This window comes from Eumetopias jubatus, unplaced genomic scaffold (genome assembly GCF_037043125.1).
Source record: "Eumetopias jubatus isolate StellerSeaLion01/CBP00866 unplaced genomic scaffold, mEumJub1_p1.0 scaffold_4, whole genome shotgun sequence".
NCBI lineage: Eukaryota > Metazoa > Chordata > Mammalia > Carnivora > Otariidae > Eumetopias > Eumetopias jubatus.
In genome coordinates, this window is record NW_028274810.1 from 5,169,208 (window position 1) to 5,179,729 (window position 10,522).

The window sequence follows — 10,522 nt, forward strand, 5'->3', positions numbered from 1 at the left end:
CCCACTTGGTCGTGGTGAATAATACTTTTAATGTACTGTTGGATCCTATTGGCTAGTATTTTGGTGAGAATTTTTGCATCCATGTTCATCAAGGATATTGGTCTGTAATTCTCCTTTTTGATGGGGTCTTTGTCTGGTTTTGGGGTCAAGGTAATGCTGCCTCATAAAATGAGTTTGGAAGTTTTCCTTCCATTTCTATTTTTTGGAACAGTTTCAGGAGAATAGGTATTAATTCTTCTTTAAAAGTCTGATAGAATTCCCCTGGGAAGCCATCTGGCCCTGGGCTTTTGTTTCTTGGGAGATTTTTGATGACTGCTTCAATTTCCTTAGTGGCTATAGGTCGGTTCAGGTTTTCTATTTCTTCCTGGTTCAATTTTGGTAGTTGATACATCTCTAGGAATGCACCCATTTCTTCCAGGTTATCTAATTTGCTGGCATAGAGTTGCTGATAATATGTTCTTATAATTGTTTGTATTTCTTTGGTGTTGGTTGTGATCTCTCCTCTTTCATTCATGATTTTGTGGATTTGGGTCATTTCTCTTTTCTTTTTGATCAGTCTGGCCAGGGGTTTATCAATCTTGTTAATTCTTTCAAAGAACCAGCTCCTAGTTTCGTTGATCTGTTCTACTGTTCTTTTGGTTTCTAGTTCATTGATTTCTGCTCTGATCTTTATTATTTTTCTTCTCCTGCTGGGTTTAGGCTTTATTTGCTGTTCTTTCTCCAGCTCCTTTAGGTGTAGGGTTAGGTTGTGTATTTGAGACCTTTCTTGTTCCTTGAGAAAGGCTTGTATTGCTATATACTTTCCTCTCAGGACTGCTTTTGCTGTACCCCCAAGATTTTGAACACTTGTGTTTTCATTTTCATTGGTTTCCATGAATTTTTTTAATTCTTCTTTAATTTCCTGGTTGACCCATTCCTTCCTTAGTAGGATGCTCTTTAGCCTCCATGTATTTGAGTTCTTTCCGACGTTCCTCTTGTGATTGAGTTCTAGTTTCAAAGCATTGTGTTCTGAAAATATGCAGGGAATGATCCCAATCTTTTGGTTGAGACCTGTTTTGTGACCTAGGATGTGATCAATTCTAGAGAATGTTCCATGGGCACTAGCGAAGAATGTGTATTCCGTTGCTTTGGGATGGAATGTTCTGAATATGTGTGTGAAGTCCATTTTGTCCAGTGTGTCATTTAAAGTCTTTATTTCCTTGGTCTTTTGCTTAGATGATCTATTTCAGTCAGGGGGGTGTTAAAGTCCCCCACTATTATTGTATTGTTGTCAATGTGTTTCTTTGCTTTTGTTATTAATTGCCTTATATAATTGGCTGCTCCCATGTTCGGGGCATAGATATTTACAATTGCTAGATCTTCTTGTTGGATAGACTCTTTAAGTAGGATATAGTGTCCTTCCTCATGTCTTATTACAGTCTTTGGTTTAAAATCTAATTTGTCTGATATAAGGATTGCCACCCCAGCTTTCTTTTGGTGTCCATTAGCATGGTCAATGGTTTTCCACTCCCTCACTTTCAATCTGGGGGTGTCTTTGGGTCTAAAATGAGTCTCTTGCAGACAGCATGTTGATGGGTCTTGTTTTTTAATCCAATCTGATAGCCTGTGTCTTTTGATTGGGGCATTGAGCCCATTTACATTCAGGGTAACTATTGAAAGGTATGAATTTAGTGCCATTGTATTGCCTGTAAGGTGACTGTGACTGTATATTGTGTGTGTTCCTTTCTGATCTATGCTGCTTTTAGGCTCTCTCTTTGCTTAGAGGACCCCTTTCAATATTTCTTGGAGGGCTGGTTTCGTGTTTGCAAATTCCTTTAGTTTTTGTTTGTTCTGGAAGCTTTTTATCTCTCCTTCTATTTTCAATGACAGCCTAGCTGGATATAGTATTCTTGGCTGCATATTTTTCTCGTTTAGTGCTCTGAAGATATCTTGCCAGTCCTTTCTGGCCTGCCAGGTCTCTGTGGATAGGTCTGTTGCCAATCTAATATTTCTACCATTGTAGGTTACATATCTCTTCTCCCGAGCTGCTTTCTGGATTTTCTCTTTGTCTCTGAGACTCCTAAGTTTTACTATTAGATGTCGGGGTGTTGACCTATTATTATTGATTTTGAGAGGGGTTCTCTGTGCCTCCTGGATTTTGATGCCGGTTTCCTTCCTGACATTAGGGAAGTTCTCTGCTATGATTTGCTCCAATATACCTTCTGCCCCTCTCTCTCTTTCTTCTTCTGGGATCCCAATTATTCTAATATTGTTTCATCTTATCGTATCACTTATCTCTCGAATTCTGCCCTCGCGATCCTATAGTTGTTTATCTCTTTTTTTCTCAGCCTCTTTATTTTCCATCATTTGGTCTTCTATATCACTGATTCTCTCTTCTGCCTCATTTATCCTAGCAGTTAATGCCCCCATTTTTTATTGCACCTCATCAATAGCCTTTTTGATTTCGACTTGGTTAGATTTTAGTTCTTTTATTTCTCCAGAAAGGGTTTCTCTAAGAACTTCCATGCTTTTTTCAAGCCCAGCTAGTATCTTTAAAGTCATGATTCTGAACTCTAGGTCTGACATCGTACTAATGTCCATATGGAGTAGGTCCCTGGCTGACGGTACTACCTCTTGTTCTTTTTGCTGAGGTGATTTTTTTCGTCTTGTCATTTTGTCCAGAGGAGAATAGATGAATGAGAGAACAAAATGCTAACAGGTTTACAATGTCCCCAGCAAATATACTGTATACAAATCAGAAAAGACCTGAAACCAGGGAAAAGAAAGGGAAAGAAAGAAAAAAGAAAGAGAAAAAAAAGAAAAAAGATAAAAACAAAAACAGAACAATACAAAAAAAGCAGAATATGATCAAATATGATCAGGCTAGTGCATAGATCAGTGCCACACAGTAGATTTTGGGCATATTTTGGTCTGTTAGAAAAAAGTGCCTCCTAAAATTTTAAAGGAAGAAAGACATATATGTAGAAAATAAGGGTTGATACAATGAAGGGATGGAAGATGACTGTAAAGATGAAAATTATAAAAGATTTTATAAAAGGAATTGATAAGATAAGTTGTTTGAAAAAAGAAAGAAGAAGATTTAAGAAAAAAAAAAGAAAAAAGGGAGAGAATGTGATCAGGCAGGAGACTAGAACAAAGCCATACACTAGTGATTTAGGGTATATTTTGATCTGTTAGAAGAAAGTGTATCTCAAAATTTTAAAGAGAGAACAACTTATATATATATGCCAAAGATAAGGGTAACTACTATGAAGGGATAAAATATGACTCTAAAAATGAAAGATAAAAAGTGTTTTTTTTTTTAAAAAGGGATTGATAAGATGTTGGTTGAAAGAGGGAAAAAGAAAAATAAAAAAAAAACAGTTAACAAAAATTAACTTTGATGAACTAATGAATCATGGTTAAAAAAAAGCCATGAATTCTATGTGCAGTATTCCCCTAGCGCTGGAGTTCTCCCGTTCTCCTTGATCGGTAAACTTGGTCTTGGCTTGCTGGCTGTTCCTGCTGATCTTCTGGGGGAGGGGCCTGTTGCTGTGGTTTCCAGATGTCTTTGCCGGAGGCAGAATTGCCCCGCCCTTGTCGGTCCGGGCTAAGGAAGCTGCTCGGGTTTGCTCTCAGGAGCTTTTGTTCCCTGCACGCTCTCGGTACAGCTTTGGAGGACCAGGGCGAAAATGGTGGCCTCCCAATCTCCACCCGGAGGAGCTGAGAACTCAGGGCCCTGCTCCTCAGTGCGCCCCCAGAGAAAAGCAGTCACTCCCCTCTCCCTGTTCTCCGGCCGCGCTCCGTGCTCACCTGGCCTGTGACCAAGCGTTTCTATCTCTGGCACCCGACCCCGTGTGGAGTCTCTAAACCCAGCAGATCCCTGCAGTGCGCTCCCGCGCCGCTCCTCCCCGGGGAGGAAGAGGAGTCTCCCCGGCTCTGCCGCTTGTTGGGTCCCTGCTGGAGGAGCAGTGGCCCGACTGGGCCGCGGATCACAGTTTATGGCAACCCCGAGCTGAGAGCCCGCGCCTCGGCTCCGTCTCTGCAGCCGGCTTCCCCGCTCCGATACCTGGGAGCTCTGCCACACTCAGGCACCCCCGGTCTTTCTGTGACCCCAAGGGTCCTGAGACCACACTGTCCCAGGAGGATTCCACCCCCCGCTTAGCCACTGCAGCGACGTCCCTCAGCGGAGCCAAGTTCTAAAAGGTCCGATTTTGTGCTCCGTGGCTCTATCACTTGCCAGAAGCGGCCCACAGCGGCCCCCTCCCCCGCCGTCTATCCTCCCGAATATCGCCGCGGATTCACTTCTCCGCACGTCCTACCTTCTAGTAAGTGGTCGCTTCTCTGTTCAGAGAGTTGTTGCTACTCCCCTCTTCAATCTCCTGTTGAGTTCGTAGGTGTTCAGAATGGTTTGATCCCTATTCAGCTGAATTCCTGAGACCAGATGAAATCTAGGTCTCCTACTCCTCTGCCATCTTGCTCCGCCCCAAGTTTTTCATTTTGATGAAGTCTAATTTATCTATTTATTCTTTTGTTGTCTGTTCCTTTGGTGTCATAGCCCATGAAGCTTTCCCCTGCCATGTTTTGTTCTAGGAGTTTTATAGTTTCACATCTTACATTTAGGTCTCTGATCCATTTTGAGTTACCTTTTGTATATGGTGTTAAATAAGGGTCCAACTTCATTCTTTTGCAGCTGACCGCCATTTTTTCCTAGAACCATTTGTTGGAAAGACAGCTCTTTCAACCACTGAATGGTCTTGGCACCCTTACTGAAAATCGTTTGACGATATATGTGAGGGCTTATTTCTGGCTTCCCTATTCTATTCCACCAGTCTATATATGTCTTTATGCCAGTACTTCACTGTGTTTGATCACTGTAGCTTTGCAGTAAGTTTTGAAAGCAGAAAACATAAGGAGTCTTCCAAGATTGTTTTGGCTATTTGAGGTCCCTTGAGATTCCATATGAATTTAAGGATGTGTTTTTCTATTTTTGCAAAAAATATTCTTGGGATTTTGATAGGGATTGCATTGGATCTGTAGATGATTTTGAAGAGTATGGACATCTTAGCAATATTAAGTCTTCCAATCCATGAACACAAGTTGTCTTTCTATTTATTTATGTCTTCTTTAATTTCTTTCAGCAGTGTTTTGTGGTTTTCACTGTACAAGTCTTTCACCTCCTTGGTTAATTCCCAAGTATTTTGTTCTGTCCAAGGCAAATGGAATCATTTTCCTCATTTCCTTTTTCAACTGTTCATTGTTAGGGTATAGAAACACAAATGATTTTTGTGTATTGATTTTGTATCCTGCTACTTTGCTGAATTCATTTATTCGTCCTACCAGACTTTTTTGTGTGAAATCTTTAGAGTTTTCTACATATAAGATCATGACATCTGTGAGCAGAGATCATTTTAATTCTTCCTTTCTAATTTGGATGTCTTTTAGCTACCTGCATTCTTATTCCAAGAATCTCTCCAAAGAGGCAGCAAAGATCCTTCTTTATAGGAGACCCTGCCTTATACCATCCATTCTTTGGGACAGTCTCCTGTGGTGAGCTCTGATGAGAATGGGGTAGTCCTTGAAAATTCTCACTGTTTCACCTTCTCATTAGCAAGAGATGTCCTGGTCCTGAACTACATGCCCCTATTCTATGCTGTTATAATATCCAAAGGTTAGGACAGTTGCCACATTATGATAAAACTATCTGTTTTGGAGTATTTATTTCCTACCAAGTGGAAGTTCTCAAAGAGAATGTGACTGACCTCTTTGCCTCCAGGGCTCAGCATGGTGTCAGGAAGATTAATTACTCAATAAATATCCATGATGTAATGTGTATAAAACCCTTTGTAAGCTGACAGTACAGAAAAATATAATTATTACTATTTATTTGCATGCAATGGTCCTTTTTCCTTAGCCACTCCTGATTCCAACAAGCACCATTAAGATAAAATTCTCCAACACTTCTTCAAGCATTTCATTCCTGCTAATCCAACAGTTATTTGGTGGGCATCCACTGTGAGGACAGCTCGAAGGTCAAGTCCTAGGGTGTGTAGCAGAGTCTCATGGTTACATCCTCCTCCCCTTGGAGTTGATTATTCCCAACAGTTTAGATGAACCCTGAGTCCATTTGTGGTTCTCTTTGGCCAGGTACATAAATTCAATGTGGGGTGAGTTACTCTTCCAGTCCTCACTGCTCAGCCCAGGCTCCTCCTTAAGGTATTGGATGTTATTGTAGGCATTCCTTGGTTTCCCCTCAAGCTTTCTGATCCTAGCCTGAAGACTGCCCTCATTCCTATCCCCTTTGACTATCAAGACACCACCATTAGCTCATCCTTCTGCATGCTGTTCTCATTCTCTAAACCTATAGATACTCTTTCTTCTAACTACTCTTTCAGCTCTGTGTTCTCAGGGCATAGGCTGAGCACAGCATTTATTCAGCAAATACATACACCAGGGGCTATGGCCTGGTCTTGATTGCAGTTCCTAATGACTCTTTTAACATACACCTTAGTTCATCATAGACACAGAGGACACTGGAGCAGGAAGGAACTGTCAAGCGCATAAGATGTGGTCAAGGCCTGACTGATACAGCTGACAAAAATATAACGACATTTTTAGATCCAGTTTATTACTTACATAGATAGTGAAAGGAAGAATAGCCAAATGTGCCAGCTTCCTGGGCCACTGCCCTATACACCAAAACATATAACACTAAAACAAAAGGGGCTGATAACGACAGTGTGAGCGGCAGAATACCCATGGCTAGGGAAGCAGTTCTGGATTGCAGACTATAAATGGTTTTATAGTCTCAGCTGTACCTTGAGGGGGGCAGGCAAAAAGCATCATATCTCACCAAAACTTGGTAGGTATTGATAGCCTATCAGGGGAAATAGGGAGGTGAGTGGAATCTGCAGGGTAACTTCTCACAAGCCTCCCATCCTCTCATGTTCTAGTGGATGAAGAGATATTCTACCAAGACTCAGATTAACTGCAATTCAAGCCTTTGCCTGTGTGGCTATGTGAATACACACAGGTCTCCAGGGTGGGGCTGTTCCTCTATAAGAAATTTGGAAAACTAGAAAAATAAAGGACAATAACCTAATTTTATACATGAAAAAACTGACACTTGCAAAGATTAACCAACTTGCTAGAGCTCCCATAGCTTGTTGGTGGCAGAGCTACCCTTATAAATCCAGGAGCTTTAAGACTCCCAGGTCAGGGCTCTCTGCACCATGGCCCCACAACTTCACATTAGAATGTCAGAGGCCTCTGAAATAAACAAGGTTTTCTCACATTTAAGACAAATAAATCAGTAGATTCTTGCCCAAGAAAAGTATTTCTCATGGACTCTATTGGCCCACTTTTTATGCTCAGTCAGCTTTCAATCCTTAGCTAATGAAATTGGACCAAGGAACACATAAGTAATAATTAACATTCATCACAATTACAATGTTTTTAGTAACGATCTGTATAATGTTTCGCTGTTGGAAGATAATCTTCATGTGAGTAGGACCTGTCTTGTCCCCCCCACTACACAAGTCCCCACCACATAGTCAATCAATATTTGTTGAATAAATAAAGTCATTATAAACAACTAATTTTTACCAGTATTCCTTAATTCTAAGTGTATTCCCTACTCAATCCTCTACTGGGGCTGGAGCAAAGCAATAAAACCATGGATTGGGAAAGGACATTATTGGATTTGAATACCAGATCCACCACTTAATGTGGAATAGTAGACAACTTTTTTAATCTCTTCAAGCCTCATTATCTTATTTTACAAAATGGAGAATATAACATTACATATAGAGCTTTTGAATGATTTTGTGTGCGTGTGCATGTGTGTGTGTCTATGTGTGTATGAGAGAGTAACTTCAATGTCTGAGAAGTCACTCAATTAATGTGAATCCCTCATTCTCCAATTGGCTTCAAACTCCAGGGATCACTTACACCAAAATCACATGAGGAACTTGTTAAGAATCTCTGGGCTTAGGGATCAAGCAAAAGAATCCCCCTTCCCCCCACAAATTTCCTAGGTAACTCTTATAGAATCGCTGAAAAAGCAAATAGGTAGTTGAAAATCTGAAGAATCACATCCTGGATGATCAGTGAATCCATTTTTGACATCAAGGAAAAATACTTTGAAACATAAGAATGGGGAAGAAATAACTAGGACAATGTTTCTCAGTAAGACAGAAGAAAGGACAGTTGTTGAAATAATATGGGGATGGAGGAAGGAGAGAAAGAAGTACAGGTATTGCTTGAGAAAGGATATTCATTATTATAATTTTAAGTTTAGGGGAAAAAAACCTCACTATTTTCATGACACAGGCTATAAAAAGAAAGGTTAAGTAGTAACTCCTTGACAGGTAGGGCTGTACACTAGGAAGATTCTATCTTTTGCATTATCAGAGATTCTCAAGGCCATGGGAAAGATTAAACTAATTGGCACTTCAGGTCAGTAACTCTGGAAAATAAAGAAAAACAATCCACAATAATATCTTGATATGGTTCAATTGTAGGTTTGAATGTGGGAACAAAGCTGTGTTTTACTTGTCCAAAATATCACACACCTAAGTTTATTGAGAGCTTACACCAGGCAAGCCATTTTGTGATGATTCAGGATTAAAAGGACTGGCATTAGGAATTATGACATGAAAAAAAATGATCACAAAATTATAATTTCTAAAATTCTCTAGAGAAAACACATGGTGCAGGGGAAAGGGATGTCAGCTTTGTGCTCTGAGCATCCAGGGTTCTAGCATTATTTCTGCCATAGAATATTGTGCAAATCTGATGAAGTCACTTTACTTCAATTCTCTCATCTGTAAAAAGAGGATAGTAAGTAGATGACCTCTAAGTTTCTTTTAACCCAGAATTATCCTGTGGTTGATGAAGTTTAGACAATTTATGTCAGGCAGTGAGACAAGAGAGCATGAAGTGGAGGTTAGAGCACCTCCAATGCTGTGTGCCAACAAAAAGCCATCTTCATAATGGTTAAATTTTCAATATCTGGCCCCTAGCACTGAAAGAACAAATGAATTGCCTCATCCACTCACCTGGCTGCCTCTGGGTTCTGGAAAGACAGCAAAGGTCTCAACTTTATGATGTCACTTGGGAAGAAATGTGAGCTAAAATGCAAAAGAAAATTATTGAAAACAGTGATCCAATGGTAGAATTTGAAGAGTTAATCCATGACTATGATTCTAAGCTTGGAGATGATATTTGGATTATATGTGAACAGGTGATGATTGCAGCCCAAGGTATTGCTTGGCATTGTTTTGACCTTCAGGTGTTGAATTTTCCTGGCAGTCAGAGATAAGCGAAATCTGAAACCATAGAAAGATATATTGATGTTATACTACAGCCATGTAACCCAATTTTATAAGAAGATCCAACCATATAAGAAGATCCAATTACTGCAAGAAAACACAAAATTCATACTCAAAAAGCCGTAGAAGAAATACAGAAGCTGTTCAAGATTACCATGAGTATTTAGAACAAATTCTTGATAACCAAGGAGCATGGCATGAACTTGCAAAACTGTGTATCAATGAACACAACTATGCAGAGAAGCTTTTGTTTAGAGGACCTCATGGTGTTGAGTCCAGATAACACTTACCTTGTCAGATCTAGGGATGTTGTCAGCAGGACACTGAAGTTAAATATAACCAAGGTAGAGTAGAAAATCTTGACCTTTCAGGGAAGTATTTTGCACAGGCATTGAAACTATTCAACAGAAATGTGAAAGCTTTGTTTAGGCTTAAGTGTATGCAAATCACATTGCTTCTGATCCCAAAGCAAGAACAAAGTGGAGAAGAATAACATGAAATATGTTCATTAAACAGCTAATCAAATAACAGAGTTTATCAGTGTGATGGTTGAAATAAGAAGGAAATCAAATACAGCTGACTCTTGAACAACTCAGGGGTTAGGGCGTTGACTCCCCCCACACACACACATAGTCAAAAATCTGCATATAATCTTTGACTTCCCAAAACTTAACTTCCAATGGCTGACTATTGGCTGGAAAGCCTTACCAGTAACATAGTCAAGTAACACATATTTTGTATGTTAAATGTATTATATACTGTAGTCTTACAATAAAATAAGCTAGAGAAAATAAAAAGTTTTAAGAAACTCTTAAGGAAAAGAAAATACATTTATAGTACTGTATGTATTGAAAAAAATCACACATAAGTGGACCCACGCAGTTCAAACCTGTGTTGTTCAAGGATCAACTGTACTCTCTTTAACCAGTTGAAGATATGTTGGAAACATTGTGGATCACTCATTCTTAAAGTTTCAAAAGCTAGTTCACATTAGATTTCACAACTGCTTAGTGGCAGTTTATTGGCCTGTAATTTACTAAATGCCTAATGCTATTTATACTAAATCTCTGCTAATGAGGCAGTTGTGTGTGTGCAGGCCTGCGTGCGTGTGTGTGTGTGTGTGTGTGTGTGTGTGTGTGTGTGTGTGTGTGGTATGAGAGAGAAAGGGTGGGGAGAGGGGGAGAGAGAGACACTAAATGATTTAATGCCAT

General features: G+C 39.8%; 1 pseudogene; it reads left to right on the forward strand.

Moving 5' to 3' along the window:
- Positions 1-9,016: 9,016 nt before the first annotated feature.
- LOC114203342 (ER membrane protein complex subunit 2 pseudogene) lies at positions 9,017-9,823 on the forward strand (annotated as a pseudogene).
- Positions 9,824-10,522: the final 699 nt, after the last annotated feature.